Source organism: Stegostoma tigrinum, chromosome 4 (assembly GCF_030684315.1).
Source record: "Stegostoma tigrinum isolate sSteTig4 chromosome 4, sSteTig4.hap1, whole genome shotgun sequence".
Classification (NCBI taxonomy): domain Eukaryota; kingdom Metazoa; phylum Chordata; class Chondrichthyes; order Orectolobiformes; family Stegostomatidae; genus Stegostoma; species Stegostoma tigrinum.
The window spans coordinates 89,851,320-89,872,275 of record NC_081357.1 but is presented as its reverse complement, the minus strand read 5'-3'; the positions used below and the strand labels follow the sequence as shown (position 1 = coordinate 89,872,275).

Sequence of the window (20,956 nt, the reverse complement as noted above, 5' to 3'; positions counted from 1 at the left end):
CTGAAAAGCTCCCACATGTGGTTACTGTTGTGTTTTTCCCCTTAGAAAGAAAAAATCTGTCATTCACAAATATTTGTACTTTACATTAAGAGGACGAAGTTAGCTGATGAGGGCTTGAAGGGATCTTAATTTCTTACAATGACAATTTGTTTCTGTACATTTATGACTACATTTTGAAAAAAAAACAACAGTTAAGATGCATTAGGAAAAAACTAAAAAAGCTTTTATTCACTACTGACTACAATTGTTTACTGTTGAGTTACACTTTTCTTGAGGCACTTCTCCCAATTAATCATCAATTGCTGGTTGCCAACTCTTTGTAAATTTGTCAATGTTTTAAGATTAAATGTGGCTATGTAACAGCACAAAATGTTTCCTTCAGAAATAATGTCTCAGTACAAAAATACAGTTTTTTTCCCCTTGATATCAAAATACACATGTTCATATAATGTCTGGAAAAATACAAGATTGACAAATATGGAACTAAAATCTAAAACTTGGGATTAGTTATTCTGGTACTCTGTTTAATAGGTCAGATCCAGGTTTCTAACCCTTTTCTGGTGTCCTTATTTGAAAAAGGATATAACTACTTTCGAAGCTGATCATGGCTGTTCATGCAACCTCAGTATCTCATTCCTGCCTTCCCCCCATACCCCATGATCCTTTTCGCTACACGTCTCACATCAGTTCCCTCTTGAGTATATCTAATGAACTGGCCTCAACAGCTTCCTGTGGTAGAGAATTCCAAAGGTTCACAACTTTGAGTGAAGAAATTTTTCCTCATCTCAGTGCTGTATGGCTTATCCCTTATACTTAGATTGTGACCCCTTGCTCTGGACTTCCCAAACATTGGGAACATTCTTTCCACATCTAGCCTGATCAATCTCATCAGGATTTTATATGTTTCTATGAGATTCCCCCTTCATTCTTCTAAATTCCGGTGAAGACAAACCCAATCAACCGAGTCTTTCCTCATATATCAGCCTTGCCATACTGGGAATCAGTCTGGTGAACCTTCACCATATTCGCTCAATTGCAAGAATGTCCTTCCTCAGACTAGGAGACCAAAACTGCACACAATACTCAAGGTGTGGCCTCACCAAGGCCCTTTATAACTTAAGCAAACATCCTTACTCCAATAATTAAATCCTCTTGGCGTGAAGGCCAGCATGCCTTTAGTTTTTCCCATTGCCTGCTATGCTTGCACACCAACCTTCAGTGACTGTTCCAACATGATACCAAGTCTTGTTGCATCGTACCTTCTCCTAAACTGCCACCATTCTTATAATGGTAAGAACTGCTGATTCTGGAATCAGAGATAACACACTGTGGAGCTGGACGATCACAGCAGGTCAGGCAGCATCAGAGGGATGGAAAGTCGATGTTTTGTGTCAGGACCCTTCTTCAGAAATGGCTTTGCAGTGGAGCCATAACTCACACAGAGATAGTAAGAAGTCCAGATGCTGGAGTCAGAGATAACACAGTGTGGAGGTGGAGAGACAGAGCAGGCCAGGTAGCCTCAGAGGAGTAGGAAAGTTAACGTTTCGGGTCAGGACCCTTCTTCAGATAATAATCTGTCTTCCTGTTTTTGTGACCAAATTGGATAACCTCATATTTATTCCACATTACATGTCATTTGCCCACTCAGCCAATCTGCCTAAGTATCACTGCAGCCTCTCAGCATCCTCCTCATAGCAAGCACTGTCACCCAGCTTAGTGTCATCTGTAAATTTGGACATATGGCATTCAATTCCTTCATCCAAATCACTCATGTATGTTGTGAATAGCTGGAGTCCCACCACTAAACCCTGTGGCATCCCATTCATCACTGCTTGCCACTCTGACAAGGACCCATTTATTCCAACTCCATTCTTCCTGTGTGCCAACCAGCTCTTAATGATTGACTCCAGCATTTTCTCTACTACTGATGTCAGGCTAACCAACCTATAATTCTTCATTTTCTCTCGCTTCCCTTTTTTTTGAAAGGGTGGCATTACCTTAGCTACCCTCCAGTCCACTGAAACTCTTCCAGAGCTTACAGAATGCTGGAAAATGATCACCAATGCATCCGTTATTTCCAGGGATACTTCCTTAATTACTCTGGAATGCAGAATACCTTGTAGAACTTATTGGGCTTTAATCCCATAAATATCCCCAAAAGCATTTCCTGAAGGTTATTTGTGTCCTCCGTAGTGAAGATAGATTCAAAATATTTGTTCAACTGGGCTGCCTTCTCTTTCTGTGATAATGGGAACTGCAGATGCTGGAGAATCCAACATAACAAAGTGTGGAGCTGGATGAACACAGCAGACCAAGCAGCATCTCAGGAGCACAAAAGCTGATGTTTCGGGCCTAGACCCTTCATCAGAGATGGGAATGGGGAGACGGAACTGGAATAAATAGGGAGAGAGGGGGAGGGGGACCGAAGATGGAGACAAAAGAAGATAGGTAGAGAGGAGAGTGTAGGTGAGGAGGTAGGGAGGGGATAGGTCAGCCAAGGAAGACGGACAGGTCAAGGAGGTGGGATGAGGTGGTAGGTAGGAAATGGAGATGCGGCTTGAGGTGGGAGGAAGGGATGGTTGCGAGGAAGAACAGGTTAGGAAAGCGGAGACAGTCTGGGCTGGTTTTGGGGTGCAGTGGGGGGAGGGGTCGAGCTGGGCTGGTTTTGGGATGCGGTGGGGGAAGGGGAGATTTTGAAGCTGGTGAAGTCCACATTGATACCATTGGGCTGCAGGGTTCCCAAGCGGAATATGAGTTGCTGTTCTTGCAACCTTCGGGTGGCATCGTTGTGACACTGCAGGAGGTCCATGATGGACATGTCGCCTGAGGAATGGGAGGGGGAGTTAAAATGGTTCGCGACTGGGAGGTGTAGTTGTTTGTTGCAAACCGAATGGAGGTGTTCTGCAAAGTGGTCCCCAAGCCTGCACTTGGTTTCACCAATGTAGAGGAAGCCACACCAGGTACAATGGATACAATATACCACATTGGCAGATGTGCAGGTGAACATCTGCTTGATATGGAAAATCATCTTGGGGCCTCGGATAGGGGTGAGGGAGGAGGTGTGGGGGCAAGTGTAGCACTTCCTGCGGTTGCAGGGGAAGGTGCCGGGTGTGGTGGGGTTGGAGGGCAGTGTGGAGTGGACAAGGGAGTCGTGGAGAGAGTGGTCTCTCCAGAAGGCAGACAAGGGTGGGGATGGAAAAATGGCTTGGGTGGTGGGATCGGATTGTAGATGGCGGAAGTGTCAGAGGATGATGCGTTGTATCTGGCGGTTGGTGGGGTGGCATGTGAGTACGAGAGGGATCCTCTGGGGGCGGTTGTGGCGGGGGCGGGGTGTGAGGGATATGTTGCGGGAAATGCGGGAGACGTGGTCAAGGGCCTTCTCAACCACTGCGGGGGGAAAGTTGCAGTCCTGGAAGAACGTGGACATCTGGGATGTGCGGGAGTGGAATGCCTCATCCTGGGAGCAGATGCGGTGGAGACGGAGGAATTGGGAATAGGGGATGGAATTTTTTCAGGAGGGTGGGTGGGAGGAGGTGTATTCTAGGTAGCGAACCATTTTATCTCCGCCTCCCATTCCTCAGACGACATGTCCATCATGGACCTCCTGCAGTGCCACAATGATGCCACCCGAAGGTTGCAAGAACAGCAATTCATATTCCGCTTGGGAACCCTGCAGCCCACTCGTGTCAATGCGGACTTCACAAGCTTCAAAATCTCCCCTTCCCCCACCGCATCCCAAAACCAGCCCAGCTTGTCTCCGCTTCCCTAACCTGTTCTTCCTTTCACCCATCCCTTCCTCCCACCTCAAGCCGCACCTCCATTTCCTATCTACCACCTCATACCTCCACCTTGACCTGTCCGTCTTCCCTGGACTGACCTATCCCCTCCCTACCTCCTCACCTACACTCTCCTCTCTACCTATCTTCTTTTTTCTCCATCTTTGGTCCCCCTCCCCCTCTCACCCTATTTATTCCAGTTCCCTCTCCCCATCCCCCTCTCTGATGAAGGGTCCAGGCCCGAAACGTCAGCTTTTGTGCTCCTGAGATGCTGCTTGGCCTGCTGTGTTCATCCAGCTCCACACTTTGTTATCTTGCCTTCTCTTTCTTGTCTCTTATGGATTCACCTGATTCTAACAGCAAGAGACCTATATTTATCTTCACCAGTCTTTTTCTCTTCACGTATCTATAGAAGCTTTTGCAGTCAGTTTTTATGCTTTCTGCCGGCTTACCTTCATATTCAATTTTCTCTTTACAAATTAAACTCTTTGTCCTCCACTGCTAAATTTTAAATTTCTCCCAGTCCTTGGGTTTGCTACTTTTTTTGGACCACGCATATGCCTCCTCTTTGGCTTAAATACTGTTCCTGATTTCCTTTGTTAGGCATGGTTGAGACACCTTCCCTGTTTTATTCCTATGTTAGACAGTGATGTACATTCTTTTATTCATTGATGGGGTGATGCTGTTGCAGGCCAGCATTTATTACTCATTCCTAATTGCCCAGACGGCAGTTGAGAGTCAACCACATTGTTGTGGGTCTGGAGCCAGCCATGCTGCCATGAACCTGGCTGCTGTCACCTTCCCCTGGCGAGCCATCTCTCCCAACATTATCCAAAACAGTATATCTCTGGAGACCCTGCACTGCCTTCCAACTCTTTCTCTGTCTGTTTGTCATCCATTCCTTTTCTTCCTCAATAATTTTTATCTGTCATCTGACCAACTTACTGAATGTGCTATCCACGATTCCCTCAGCCTTGTGGATGTTCCAAAGCGAATCCAGTTGCAGCTCCAGAGCTGTCAAGCAGTCAGACATGAGCTGTAGCTGCACACACTTCCTGTATGTGAAAGAGTCAGGGACATCGGAATGGTCCATGAATTTCCCCATCAAATAGGAGGAGCATAACACGGGTCTAGGATCTCCTGTCATGACATAACCCTTAAGTTAACAACAGTAGCAAAGCAAAGAGAAAGTAAGAGAGAAGAAAAGCTACTCATCAGTCACTCACTTACCTGCTGCCTGTGACTTTACAGTTAAACTTCCTTCTCCTTCTCCTTTACCCTCATGTCTTCAGAAGATGTAATCGTTTAAGCCAATCGGCCTGCCTTACCTCGTTGCAGCTTGCCCCCCTTACTGAAGCCCGTATTCACTCAAGTCTACACTTAAATCTCCAGCAGCACTTCAATCACAAAGCTGTCCTCCTCAAAATGGCTGCTCTGTTATAGCTTGCCTTCCTTTTATTTGCACCGGGGCAGTAACTGAGATGACTCCTCCCAGAATCCTTCTTAGCATTGCCCTTGGTTCTGTTAACTTATTCCTGACGTAAAGAGCTTATTTTGGAACCGTTGAGGAGTTTGGGCCTCTACTCAATTGAATTTAGAGAGGCGATTTGATTTCAACATATGAGAAGCTGATGGGACTTGACAGTAGAGATACTAGGAAAAGGTTACCTCTTCTGGTGAGATGAGAGCTAGGGAGCACAGCTTAAGAATAAGAGGTTTCCCTTTTAATATGGAGTTGAAATTTTTTTTTTCTGTCTCAATGGATCCTTAGTTGGTTGAATTTTCTTCCCTAGAGAGCAGCAAAGTCTGGGCAATTAGTTATTCAGGGCTAATTTTTGATAAACAAGTGAATCACGTGTATTTGTTAACAGCCATGGGAGTAACATCATGACCACAACTAATCTTACTGAAGAGTGAAGCAGGCTCCAAGGGTTTATCCCTAATCCTAATCCTTATTTCCTATTGTCAGAGAGACATCCACAGTTTGTAGACAGAGTTGGTATCAGCTTGACAAGTGTGTTCAGTGAGGCAACTCAGCTTTTCAGTCACCTTGGAATGCTATCTTTCTCGCAATTATGAGCAGATGCAGAATATGCTGTGATTTAAATGTTCCTGAGGAAACCTTCCAACAGCATAGTCAGTCAGGTCTGCCTGTATCTCAGTCAAGCATCCATTATTACTGCTTTCTTTGACAGGATGACCCTCCGCTAACTGCTTTGAGGAGACGTTTTATCTCTGGGACCAGGTGTAGACACACAGCTACCAATGGATTGCCACTCAGCAGCTCTCAAGGTGTGCATTGACAAGGCATTCTTCTGTGATTGCTCATTCCCTTGATCACACCTCAGATGCTAAGGGGAGTGGGGAAGGGGGAAGAGGGCACGGTTACCTCAATGAGAAATCGGTTAGATGAAGGGTTGTGTTGGGACTGAAACTTAATTTGCATTGATTGGCTGCATAGAACATGGTCAGTCCTCCTTGCATAGATACAATTTATCTCTCTTCCTCTACCACACAAATGACCCTTCCCCAAAGTCAATGAATATTAAAAGAAGCGAACAATTACTTGAAGCAGTTATACAACAGCCAACTGATAATGTCACAAGCTGCACCTGGCAGGACATTGCCTAGTTTCTGTGCCCATCCATCAGCTTATGAGTTAGCCGGGAGCATTGGACAGAGGTGCTACCTGAAGGCCTGTTGATTGTCGTAAGGAAGCCCCAAGCTGCTTCTATATAATGGACCACTGACACATCGACAGTAGTGCCCTTGGATGGCCATTGTGCCAGACTACATGATGTTTGCAATGGAATGTGAAAGTTAATCACAAAGAGACCAAATCTTCTGTGTCAATTACATCACAGATTGAGCTTTGAATGTGAGACAGATTTGTTGAAAAGCAGGTAAAGTCAAGGCTTATCTTCAAGGTGACACTATTCATTAAACTTATGTATTGAAAACCATGATACATGGTAATCTTGTACCAGACTCTGACTTATTACATAAATTAATTAGCAATCAGCCTTCTTTGTGTAATCAATTTTCTTCATAAAATACACCCTTCAATCCAGGAATGAGTTGAATGAACATTCTCTGAACTGTTTCTAATATAATTATATCCTTTTTTGAATACAGATACCTAAAATGGATATAATTTACATTAAAAATTGGGAGCTGATCCATTGAGATGTAGACAATCAAAAGCAGCAGTGCAAGCAATCCAGATTTCAGATTTCAGTTGAACATTTAGTGAACACACATTCTGCTAAGACTTTTGTAACACTGTCCACACTGTGGCATTTGCACAATGATATTTATTCCCAACGATGTGTAGCTACGTGACACCAAAGCAAAGTTCTCCAGGGTCTCATTACTGTGATACAATGCTTTGCTCTCAAGAAAGAGAGTTATTGCCTAATGTCAACCTGGCAAATGATCTCATTTAAACACCGGAATATACTTGAGTGGCTGAAAGGCCTGTTCCTATTTCTATGTTTCCATCAAGATACTGCTTTCTTCAAATAAAGAGAAGGACTTGACTGCTCACTAGATGGATAAAATTCAAGCTCCTGTGTGACGTGTATTTCTGTAAGGGATTATTCTTCTCTTACCATAATCGGTGTTCTGCTGCCTTAAGTAGTCTGGTTGACCTGAAATTATTTGGAATACTAACATTTTTCTGATGAAGGGTCTAGGTCCAAAACATTAGCTTTTGTGCTCCTAAGATACTGCTTGGCCTGCTGTGTTCATCCAGCTCCACACTTTGTTATCTTGCAACAGCTGAGCGCTGATTAAAAATGAGCTTTGGCTACAGTTCATATTAATTTATTCATTGTCAGTAAAAGAAAAGTCAGGAAAACATAATAATAATACACAAACTAGACTCTGTAGCAAAGCATCATTTGGTTGTTGTGCATTGTATTTATTGTTTTGGTAATTGGCAGCACAGTCAGATATCTAATTCCAGCTGCATGGTACAGTGGAAGGGGTGGAAGGAAGTGTTTTGGGCATTAATCCACATCTTGTCAAAGTTGACCATTCTGAATAACCACAATTGTCGAATCCTGGCACTTGCTGCCAACATTAGTGAGGATCGTGGAAAATTTCTGCCATCAGGATACAACTTCAGGAAGGCTGCTCATACAGACATTAATTAAGTAGAAGGGAACGTTCAACTGTGTGACAAGATTTAACAAAGCAGAATCTACAGTCAACAGTAAAAGCATTTCAGATCTGGCAAGAGATATGCCAGACCAGGAGACGGAAGAAGGGAAAGTCAAGGCGTATCTTCAAGGTGACACTATTCATTAAACTTATGTACTGAAAACCATGATACATGATAATCTTGTACCAGACTCTGACTTATTACATAATTAATTAGCAGTCAATCTTCTTTGTGTAATCAATTTTCTTCATAAAATACACCCTTCAATCCAGGAATGAGTTGAATGAACATTCTCTGAACTGTTTCTAATGTAATCATATTCTTTTTTGAATACAGATACCAAAAATGGATATAATTTGCATTAAAAATTTGGAGCTGGAGTATTCCTGCAACTCCTGCAGCTGGAGTATTCATCACAACAAGTAAGTTACAGATTACACTGGATGCCGAGGAGCTGTTGGAGAAGCTCCACTCTCTTAGCTGCTTCCACGAGTAAATTTAAAATTGTTAGTGGACAAGGCAAAACATGAAAAAAAACCCCACAAAGAATTATAGACAGGGTATGCTAGAAGTAAACAACTATACTTGGACGTCAAACTTGATTACCATAGCAAGTGGGATTCATGAGGCAAGGGAAATCAAGGGCCACAGAAGCAACTTAATCAAAATTGCAGACAAGGGATGTTGAGGCGTCAGAATTAAAGTGACAAAGGAACACATTAGAAGCCAAATAATTTCTGGCCTAATTGAAGAAGAGAGTTAGGAGGTATTTTTAAGGCTGTGGAAAAGGCAGGACAACCTTCATTAAAACCACACAGCAAAGTATTTGTTTAAACTGTGGTATATAGGAATCATCTGGCAAGCAAAAAGCACTGATAGAACCAAAGTCCTTACTACAGCCAAAGACAAAAGAATTGATAAAAACTGTGAAAGAGTGGGATTTTTTTTAAAGCACGAACAGGAGAAGTCAGTGGAACTATGATTAAAATGGGGGTCTTGATTAAGATAGACATCATTATTAAAGTCAAAAGCAGCAGAATTAATTCAGTTAAGGGGTTAAGGGAATAGGAATGGTTAAGGCTGTTAATAGTGGTATTCCTCCATTTAGGTGCAAAATGCAGCTATCTCCCATATGGCTGCAAACTGTAGAAGTGCAACATACAGGATCAAAGATGATCAACATTGCTATGTTGCAACTTCAAATGCTTCTTATCAACAGAATTGATAAATTAGAAAGACATAACATCATAAATAATATTGCCAAAGAAATTTGATCTCAGAAATGGTCAAGCAGAATACAGAATACAAACCAAAAGAACTTCAGATGCTGTAAATCAGGAGCAAAAACAGAAATTGTTGGAAAAGCTCAGCAGGTCCAGCAGCATCTGTGAAGAGAAAGTCAGAGTTAACGTTTCAGGTTTCTCAGAATCAGATCCGAAACGTTAACTCTGACTTTCTCTTCACAGATGCTGCTGGACGTGCTGAGCTTTTCCAGCAACTTCTGTTTTTAAAGCAGAATGCAAAATTGGACAACTTGGAGAAAACCATTCTTATAATACTGAACTTCCAAATTAGATACTAAATCAGAAACTGAACAACTGAAATGGGGAGTATAGGTGATGACATCATAGATTTAAAAAGCATAAAAGAAGAAAGAAACAAATATCTTGAAGAAGTAGTGAAAGCCTCTGAGAATTAATTTAACCTCAGAAAGCTGCATTTCTTGAAAGAACAAGATATAACAGAAAATCTCAGAATCCATGGGATTCCATTTCATGAATGGTTTCTACAAACTAAGAGAAATGTGATTAGGATAATTTAGAGTTGTAAATCATGACATGCAGACTGTTGTTGGATTTGCTGATGAGTCTTTGTCAGATCTATTATAATCAAAAAACAATTATGCTCTGGACAGGCTATACTGATGGTGAAAATTAGTCACGGCCCAGCAAGAACACAGAACAATGCTAAGAAAAGATGATCAGGCTTGGCAAGATGATCAAGATGGTTCAGCAGGATTTATTCAATTATTTCAAAATCACAGAAGGTGCCTGTATGAAATAGGACGGCAAGTAGATAGACACCAGATATTATAAACCCTTGTCAGTACTCTGAGCAAAGAAGTCTCAGGCACAAACTGTGCCCAGATATTCAAAAGGAATGTTTATCTATGAGTGGGCAATTTATGATTAAAATGATGACCATCATTAACATGGAGACCATGATTAAAATAGGCATCATCATTTAAGCCAATGGCAGCAGAATTCAGTCAGTTAAAGGAGTTAAAGAAATAGAAATGGTTAAGGTAATTAACAGAGGTATTCCTCCATTTTAGCTGTATTTTGCACCCATCTCCCATTTGGCTGCAAACTGTACGAATGCAACATACAGGATCAAAGATGACCAGCATTGCTATGTTATAAATTTAAATGCTTTTTATCAACAGTATCTATAAATTAGAAGGGCGTGACATCAGAAATAATATTGTCAGGGAATTATGTTTTCAGAATTTACTGCATATCATGTACAGAGCATGGTGGAGATGAGGCCCTTGTCTGTGGTGTAGTGTTCCTGCTTCTGGGCTAGTAAGTGATAACAAAGTGTGAAGCTGGATGAACACAGCAGGCCAAGTAGCATCTTAGGAGCACAAAAGCTGATGTTTCATGCCTAGATCCTTCATCAGAAAAGGGGGATGGAGAGAGGTTTCTGAAATAAATAGGGAGAGGTGGACCAAAGATGGATAGAGGAGAAGATAGGTTGAGAGGAGAGTATAGGTGGGGAGGTAGGGAGGGGATAGGTCAGTCCGGGGAGGATGGAAGGGTCAAGGGGTTGGGATGAGGTTAGTAGGTAGGGAATGGAGGTGCGGCTTGAGGTGAGGAGGGGATAGATTGGAATTTAAGGCTAGGTCTCCTCCATGTGGACTCTCCAACAGCAGTAAACCACTAACCATCTACCTGATCAATTCCTTTTAAAATCTAAAACCCTCCATGTAATGACCCCTTTCAATTTGCACATCCCAGAGAATGGAAGCCTGGCTTATATAGATACTCCTCTACTTTTATCACTGAGATATTATTCTGATAAATATACACAGCCATAAATTATAAATCATAAATTCATAAAATAGTAGCAGCACAGAGGCCACTCCATCCATCAGTTCTGTACTAGCTTCTTAGAGGATAAATCTATTGATCTGATAGCACAATTTCTCAGGATGGGATAAGAGTAACAAATTTTTTTTGAGTTATGTTTGTTTCTTTAAAAAACAAAACTACTTGGACCTTGTCTTTAGACATCTTTGCACTGTCAGTGTCTCATTCTCTCAAGTATTATGTAGAAACTGTGATGGATTTGGCACTTGGCTATACATGAATCATTTATTGCTCCATTGAAATAGCTATTCTTATTGTCAGAATAAAGAAGCCAATAAAGTACTAGCATTGTACTGGATTTACAAAGAAAAAGTGCCATTAGTTTTCCCAAGGCAAGAGCCTGCAAAATAGAGTCATGATTGTTAATTGCTTCAGTGCTGAATCTACTGAATGAATGCATCAGTGGAAAAATGACAAAATGCTGAAAGCATGCACCTAGTTGCTGAGAGTCAGAACAGCTAATTAAAGAATTCACAATGACCCCAAAGACCTTCCCATTATCCTAGATAACATTTAGCTCTCAATCAAAAGCGCTAAATTTATTTGTCAAGTTTTTTTCACATTGCTGCTTTGGATCTTGCTGTGCAAAATATCATTCACATGGTTGATTAACATTGGCTGTAAAATGCTTTGGAGCCTCTTCAGGTCACAGAATTGAAGATTATTTATTTACTTCTTTCTTTACAAGAGCTTTAATTTCCAATCAAAGTGTGGGAGTTCATATTCCTGCTCCTTTGCTCCAAGAATCACATATTATAACAGACTGGAGGAGTCTCTTTACTGTGATACTCAACAAATCCATACAAATTTAAATGCTTTATCTAGGTACCATATGACCAATATGCAATTTTGTATTAAAATAAAAGCATTCATCAACTAGGTTTCTTTATGAAGATGCAAAATTACCACTTTATCATAAAATAAATCTTGTTTAGGAAAAGCTGATTAACACACAGTTTGAAATATTGAAGTGTAAGTATCTATCTTCCCAGACAACTAGTCCTCCTCCCACTGTACCACCACTCACAAAAAACCACAAAAAAAACCTACCATACAGAGATTAATTTTATTATTTTAAAAATCAATTTTGGCCAATAATTAATAGGTCTCGAGAAGGAAAAATGTTAAGGTATAAAGCTTTCAAAATAATTCTCAGCCTGTTTTTTGGCACATAAAAATAGGTATCGCCAAACATGGTTGTTTATCACCAGGATCTTCAAATTCAATGCATTCAAGAATTATCAAGAATTCAAAGGTCTTTAGAGGAGAACAGTTGGCTCAGGTTTTCAGTTACCCATTTGGACCACCTAATACGGCTTTCTCAGAAAGGCAAAGGATGAATTGGGTAGCTTCTCTCTCTCTCTCCATAAGCTGAATTCTAAAAAATATCCAAAAAAAACTTAGATAACAAGGTGTGGAGCTAGATGAACACAGCAGGCCAGGCAACATCAGAGGAGCAGGAGAGCGGATGTTTTGGGTTTGGACTCTTCTTCAGAAATGGGGGAGGGGAAGGGAACTCTGAAACAAAAAAGAGTGGGAGAGGCCGTGATAGAAGGTGGAAAGTGGAGCAGATGGATTGAGATAAGACGGACAGGTCAAGGAGGCATGGATGAAGCTAGTAAGGGCGAGTGTAGGTAGGGAGTTGGATGGGGTTTGGTCAGTGAGGAAGAAGGGTTGGGTAGGTGGGAAAGAAGGCGGACCGTTCAAGGAGGCAGGGATGAGGCTAGTAGTTGAATTTACGTAGGAAGTGGGAGTTGCTCAGTGAAGTGAGATGAGTAGATAGGTGGGAGAGAAGATGTTCAGGTCAAGGCCTACCCTCCCTTGACCTCTTCATCTTTAACTGCCGTCACAACAACAATTGCCTCAACCTCTCCACCCCTCACACTCATTCCAACTTCTTCCCCACAGGACGTGCAGCCCTCCACTCCCTCTGCTATAACCCTCACCTTTCTCTAAAACCCACGGACAAGGGAAGTGCAGTCGTGGCATGGTGCGCTGACCTTTACATCGCCAGGACCAGGTGCCAACTCTCCGACACCTCCTCATCCCATCTCCTTGATTATGATCCCACCCCTGACCACCAAAACATCATCTCCCAGACCATCAATAACCTCAACACCACAGGTGACCTCCCACCCACAGCCTCCAAACTCATCGTACCCCAATCCTGCACCACCCATTTCAATCTCCTTCACAAAATCCACAAACCCGACTGCCCTGGTCGACCCATTGCCTCTGCCTGCTCCTACTCCAGCGAACGTATCTCCAATGATCTTGATTCCATTTTCTCCCCTCTGGTCCAGGAACTCCCCACCTACATCCAGGACACCATCCACGCCCTCCAACTCCTCTAAAACATCCGATTCCCAGGACCTCAACACCTCATCTTCACCATGGATGTCCAATCCCTATACACCTGCATTCCCCATGCAGATGGCCTAAAAGCCCTCCGCATCAAAGTAGAGAAAATAAATGGCAAGGGCAATAGGGAATGGGCAAGGCAAAAGAACAATTTTGGTCATTCTTTCAAAGTGTCAGCAGAAGCATAATGGACTGAAAGGGGTCCTATTGGGTTACGGGATTCTATTGTAAAATAAAGTATATATTTAAAATATTTGTGTAATTCAGGTGGCCATTTTGAAACACACGAGAAGCTATTGCCTTTTTTCATCCTGTCCTGCCCTAGAACAACATCACAAATCACAAAAAGCTTCCATGCAACCTTCAATCATCTAACCATCATACAGTCTGTGCCAATTTTGGCTATTCTTCTGCACTGTTCAAAGAATTAACAATTAGTAGCTTTCTATGTGAATTTTTAATAGAATTTTTATTTTCCACGAACAGGGACAACATCAGTTAGAATCCAATGATACATGCAGGCATTGCTGAAATCCACACTGGGTAAAAGATTTAAGGTCAGATTTTTAATCCAGAAATACACAGCTCAATTTGAAATATTCCCCGACTTCCTGGAAACATTTTGATAGAAAGTGCCCTGGATTGCAGCAATTTTGCTTCAGCGGGACAGTTGTAGGATGAAGTTGGGACCATTGACGCTAGGAAACATGGGGGCAGATAGGTGTTTAGAAAATGTGGTTGGAACACCTGCCACAGTTTATCCCAACACTTTAGGCCATCTCATCCTCACCCATTCCTTCCATACAGCTCCATAGCTCCTCATATACTCCAAACCTATTTGATTCAAAGTCATATTTTGTTTCCAACACCTCCCTGGCTCTATATATCCTCCATGCTAGCTCCACAGCTATTCATTCACACTCCACAGTGGGATGACTTCATTCATGAAACAATCAAAGCTTTTAAATCTCAAGTAGTTAATTTCTTAATAACGCAAACCAACTTTTGTGCATATTGCAAATCCTACAATAGCCTCAATAAGCCATCAGTAAAACTCTCTGCTGATAATTATTAGGGAAAGGTCAATAAAACTCTCTATTACACCTTACTCAAACAGATGCTAAATCAGTTGGCTTGCCAATCAAAGCAGCTCACAGAGTTCCTTTTACTATATCTGATGACTATAGACTATGAATCTTGTTCAGAACATCCTTCTGTGCTGCAAGAACGGTCACTGGACCGAAACATTTCCTAAGCTTTTTCTCTCCAGAAGCTGCCAGGCCTGCTGAGGTTTTCCAGCAATTTCTGCTTTATTTCAATGGGTTAACATCTTTGGAGTGAAATGGGCCTTTTTTGAACTTAGCATTAAAATTAAAATATCCTTGTTGAATTTAGATTTCCTTCTTGTGACTCATGTCTGACACCCTTTCCTTTATGAGCAAAAATTGAATTTGTCAGAAATAGAGGCAGGATTTCTACTTCCAAATTTTACCCAACATTTTTAAAAGTCTGAAAATTGTCCCCACCCCCTAACTTATTGAAAAATCATCACTTAAACTTAATGTTGGCAAGTGTAGTATTTGATCTTTGCAAACTGCTGAAATTACAGCTGCAATTAGAGGAACGCCTAATATTTTTGTGAAAATCCTACTTGATGTTGGGTTGCCAATCGTAACTTATTTTAACATGACAAGGTAACCAAAGGGACCTTCCAAGGACTACCTCAGCCAGCAGAGGAATTGTCTCCATGCTGTTAGTGTTATTTTGCACCACATGCTAGCCATCAATCCAGCTCAGCCAGATAATCATTCCCATTTGAAGTTATTGTGGAGATAAATTGTATTCAGTCAGGCAGATACACAAAGTAGATCATTGTATGTTAGCACTTAGAGGAGTATTGATGGGCAATTCCTAAGGATCATCTAAATACAGCTTTGAAAACAAATCCTTCTGCTCTCTGATTTTTTTTTAGATTTATAATCTCTACAGTGTGAAAACCATTGGCTCAAGAGTTTCAGACTGATTCTCTGAAGAGCATCCCACCCAGACCCATCCCCCTCACCTCTCCCTGTAACCCCGCATTTGTCCAACACACCTTAATTTATACATGCCTGAACATTATGGGTAGTTGAGCATGGCCAATCCACCTAACTTATAAATCTTTAGACTACGGATGGAAAACCAGGGTGCCTGGAGAAAACTCTACACAGACAGTTGCCCGAGGGCAGAATTAAACCTGGGTCCCTAGCACTGTGAACCAGGAGTGCTAACTACTGAGACACCATGCCGCCCACAAATGCTGTCTGCCAATTATCAATCTCCATTTTTACAGTGTCTAGAAAATGGGAAAAAAAATGCTCCATTGCACTTTTCAGAAGTGCAATTAGGGTGAGAAGAAACATTGAAGAGATAAAGGAGTAAATGCTTGTACAAATAAATGGTCTTTAAAGAAATTTTCAGAAGGAAACAGCGATGGAAGGTTTTAAGGAATGGCATAATTATATTGTTACTATTGTAGTAACCCAGAGTCACAGGCTGATCAGGGACACAGGTTCAAATCCCAATGATACAGATGGTGTAATTTAATTTGAATTCATTTAATAGTTGTTGACTTTAAAAAAACCTCATTCATAGGATAAGAGCGTGTCTGACTGGGCCATCATCAACTGCGCAGAAGGCAGTTCAGAGTCAACATATTGCTGAGAGTCAGAGGCCACATTTAGGTCAGGATGGTAGATTTCCTTCCATAAAGGACATGAGTGAACCAGATACACAGTTATATGACCACCATTAGACCAACTTTTAACTTTGATTTAAATCTCACCATGTGCCATGATGGGATTCAAACCCATGCCCACAGAATAATGGCCTAGATTCTCAATTACTCATTCAGTGACATTACTACCATGCATTGTCTGCCCTGGAAGGCAGGCTCAGTAATTGTGACCATAAAACAATCACTGATTGTCATAAAATTCCAGATGGTTCACTGTTTCTTGCCCAATCTGCCCTACATTTGACTCCAGACCCACAATAATGTGGTTGACCTTTAATCACTACCCCCTCCTCCAAAAATTTATACTAAGAATGCTCCTTTGTACAGATTATGATTTTTGAGTGGGAGTGTAAAGAGAGAAATTTTGGGAGTGTAAAGAGAGAAAATTTGTTGATAAATTTCAGCTGTACAGTTTAAAACAGGGATGTGTTCAAAATTCATTTATCTATATTTATTTGTACAGTAACTTGAATAACCTCAGGTGATCTCAGAGTACTTTATGGTCATTTATACTTTTGAAGAATTGTCACTGTTCTATTGTACTGAATTTGTGCACAATAACTCACAAACTACAATGAGACAATGACCAAGCAATTCTGGTTGAGTGATAGGTATTGGCCAGAACTCCTCTACTCCTCTTCAAGATAAGTTCATGGCATGGTCAAACAGGAGCTCAGAGTATGTTACATTCTATGGGAGAGTTAGCTTAGATAATAATGCAAGCCTCTGCTCTAACATCTGAACCAACAAGCTCCTGATGTAGAGGTGAGGGTGTTTCACAACGGGCCATGGCCAATACCCCAAAGAAAATTTTAGTTGATTTTAAGCATTTCACACAAAATGTCCCCGTTCCTATTTTTCCTTGCTAAGAAAACACTTCAAATCACAGTCATTGAGGAGCCTTGTAACCTCTGCCCAATCTGCAGAATATACAGTTTATGTCATGCTGGACATAACAAGTATCAATGAGAATGCCTCCAGACTAGGTAAGTCACAAACTTGTCTCAGAATAACAGTGCAGTTCTATTTTATGTATTCTCAGTGAAATGTGTCACCCAACATGAGTAGTCAGTAATCTACCTTACAGCAAAAACTGACAGCTTGATTGAACACATCAATGTAAAAAAGAGAGATAACAAATTACAGCATAATGGCTACAAACCAGAGTGATTGTTTATTGTTAATAAATCTTGCTAATAACTATTTCTTCTCAGCAGTAGTCAAACAGTAGGGTCCCTGAGCGAATGCCATATTTCTGCACCCATCTTCACCATTTCATCCCTGCCCTAAATTAGTTGAAAGTGCTTGAAAATTACCATTATGGTGTATGAGTAGTTTGTCTACATTCTGAAAAGAAGGATACTAACTCAAAATGGCTTTGGGACCACATGCAAATAGCTTCTAAGCAAAAGAATTTTGACATGAAATTTAAATAAAATAATGTAGTGATTGGAATCAAGTTGACCTTGTTGACTATGATGTCATTGATTGGGGTTGTTAACCTGTGCCAATCAGGAAATCCCTGGCTGATCAATATAATCAGGAGATTAGAATCCCCTCAGTTCAGGAGGTTATAGAGGAAGGGACAAATAAGGCCTGTGTCCATGGAATACTTTAAAAACAAGGAAGAAAATGTAAAATAATAAAATGTGAGGCTGGATGAACACAGCAGGCCCAGCAGCATCTCAGGAGCACAAAAGCTGACGTTTTGGGCCTAGACCCTTCATCAGACGGGGGGATGGGATGAGGGTTCTGGAATAAATAGGGAGAGAGGGGGAGGCGGACCGAAGATGGAGAGAAAAGAAGATAGGTGGAGAGGAGAGTATAGGTGGGGAGGTAGGGAGGGGATAGGTCAGTCCAGGGAAGACGGACAGGTCAAGGAGGTGGGATGAGGTTAGTAGGTAGGAGATGGAGGTGCGGCTTGGGGTGGGAGGAAGGGATGGGTGAGAGGAAGAACAGGTTAGGGAGGCAGAGACAGGTTGGACTGGTTTTGGGATGCAGTGGGTGGAGGGGAAGAGCTGGGCTGGTTGTCTGGTGCAGTGGGGGGAAGGGGATGAACTGGGCTGGTTTTTGGATGCGGTGGGGGAAGGGGAGATTTTGAAGTTGGTGAAGTCCACATTGATTGCATTGGGCTGCAGGGTTCCCAAGCAGAATATGAGTTGCTGTTCCTGCAACCTTCAGGTGGCATCATTGTGGTACTGCAGCAGGCCCATGATGGACATGTCATCTAAAGAATGGGAGGGGGAGTGGAAATGGTTTGCGACTGGGAGGTGCAGTTACTTATTGCAAACCAAGCGGAGGTGTTCTGCAAAGCGGTCCCCAAGCCTTCGCTTGGTTTCCCCAATGTAGAGGAAGCCACACCGGGTACAATGGATGCATTCCTCTACATTGGGGAAACCAAGCGGAGGCTTGGGGACCGCTTTGCAGAACACCTCCGCTTGGTTCAAAATAAGCAACCGCACCTCTCTGTCGCAAACCATTTCCATTTCCACTCCCCCTCCCATTCTTTAGATGACATGTCCATCATGGGCCTCCTGCGGTGCCACAATGATGCCACCCGAAGGTTGCAGGAACAGCAACTCATTCTGCTTGGGAACCCTGCAGCCTAATGCAATCAACGTGGACTTCACCAGATTCAAAATCTCCCCTTCCCCCACCGCATCCCAAAACTAGCCCAGTTCATCCCCTCCCCCCACTGCACCACACAACCAGCCCAGATCTTCCCCTCCACTCACTGCATCCCAAAACCAGTCCAACCTGTCTCCGCCTCCCTAACCATTTCTTCCTCTCACCCATCGCTTCCTCCCACCCCAAGCCACACCTCTATCGCCTACTTACTAACCTCATCCCACCTCCTTGACCTGTCCGTCTTCCCTGGACTGACCTATCCCCTCCCTACCTCCCCACCTATACTCTCCTCTCCACCCATCTTCTTTTCTCTCCATCTTCGGTCCGCCTCCCCCTCTTTCCCTATTTATTCCAGAACCCTCACCCCATCCCCCTCTCTGCTGAAGTGTCTAGGCCCGAAACATCAGCTTTTGTGCTCCTGAGAAGCTGCTGGGCCTGCTGTGTTCATCCAGCCTCTCATTTCATTATCTTGGATTCTCTAGCATCTGCAGTTCCCATTATCACTCACCAAGAAAATTTAATACTTGAGGCACTGTCAGGCGCAAGGTGCTTGTAGGTCAGTGAGCAAAAGGATGATGGATAATTGGACTCAACTGATTTAGTAAATGTTTATGTACAAGTATTATATAACTTTCAAAATATCAAATACATCTCCAACGTTTTGCTATTCTAACAGTTGCTTATTGGCCTGAACACACTTTTTCTCTCTCCACAGATGCAACCCAAAAATGCTGATGCTGCCTGGATTGCAGTGGGTAGTGTACCAGGTGGGTAGGGTGTAGGAGACAGATCCAAAGGCTTGTTGCGTCCAGAGGTTTGGTGGAAGGCCAGTCAAGTCCCAAGGTAGTTGTAATTAGTGATATATAAGCAGAATTAGGAAGCCAGTTAAATAGATATCTTTGATTCAGAGTATGTACTTAACAGCCTAACTTTTCTTGAGTAACTATTTACTTAACTGCAGATGAATTCTCAGATTTAAACAGATGCTTTCTGAACATTTTAGACAGAGGGAAATTTTCAAATTTCCTTGGAGTCTGCTACATTGGAGATTCTGCAGGGTCTGTGTGCAGAACTTCCAACTATGTTGGAGAGATAACGATCCCACCATTAGAAAATTTTGGCCTTTATTTTTGGGATTATTGTATCATTGCTGAAAAATAGAAGTGTCTTTTCATAACAATGTTAGTTTGAAAATATGTTCTAAATTATTGAAGCCAGGTGATTAATTATTGGTGACAGAAAATGATAGTCATTGATAGGCTTGAATTCTGTCTACTCTGTCTATATTGTGTGTATGTGACTAGAATGTAAAAATATTTCAACATTTCGAAATAAAATCAATTCTTTTGAATTTCTCCTTGCTGCAGAAAAGTTGCCCTCAAATCTACGCCACTTAACCTCATAGTCATGCCTCTGCCACAATGGTCATGTCTTCAGAACCACTGATCAATTCTTTCTCAACAAGTAGATTTGCCAAATAATATGTTGCTTTTTCAAATGCACATACATTATTGATAGTTTTAATCCAATTAAAACTATCCCAGATCACATCCACAGCATCCAGGAACTGCCTTGATGTGGATCCTTTCTATTTTCACAGCATGAAAATGGTCAAAAAAAGGTCCTAATTATATGTGGGCTGAATTTTCCCAACCAAGTAGTGGTGAGGTTTGCTGTGAAAATAGAAAGGATTCGCATCAAGGCAGTTCCTGGATGCTGTGGATGTGATCTGGGATTTGGATCAGCTGTCTGTACCACGGAGATAGGCAGTCAATCAACACTCAAACTGCCAATTAGGTGGCAAGATACAGAGTATCATAGAAATATACAGTGCAGATAGATGTCATTCAGCTCATCATGACAATGCTCATTCTGACTCTTTAAAAGCGAAGAAAAGCATTGTTCTTAATTCACACTTGCAGTCTGGAGCCCCGCAAAATACTCTTAAAATTATTATTTCATCAGCCTTCACCACATTTCCAGGTACAGGTTGCCAGAGCGTCCTCTGATTTCAGAGCAACTTTTGGAGAGAAAATACTCTTAACTCCCCTCTGGAGTTTTCTGGATTTTAAATATACTGTCTTACTAGAGTGAATAA

General features: G+C 41.9%; 1 long non-coding RNA gene across 1 annotated transcript; it reads left to right on the top strand.

Moving 5' to 3' along the window:
* Window positions 1-7,830: 7,830 nt before the first annotated feature.
* LOC125452169 (uncharacterized) lies at window positions 7,831-20,091 on the top strand. The gene is made up of 3 exons (XR_007247485.2): window positions 7,831-8,070; window positions 8,278-8,363; window positions 19,574-20,091. It is a non-coding gene; the product is annotated as an uncharacterized LOC125452169 (long non-coding RNA).
* Window positions 20,092-20,956: the final 865 nt, after the last annotated feature.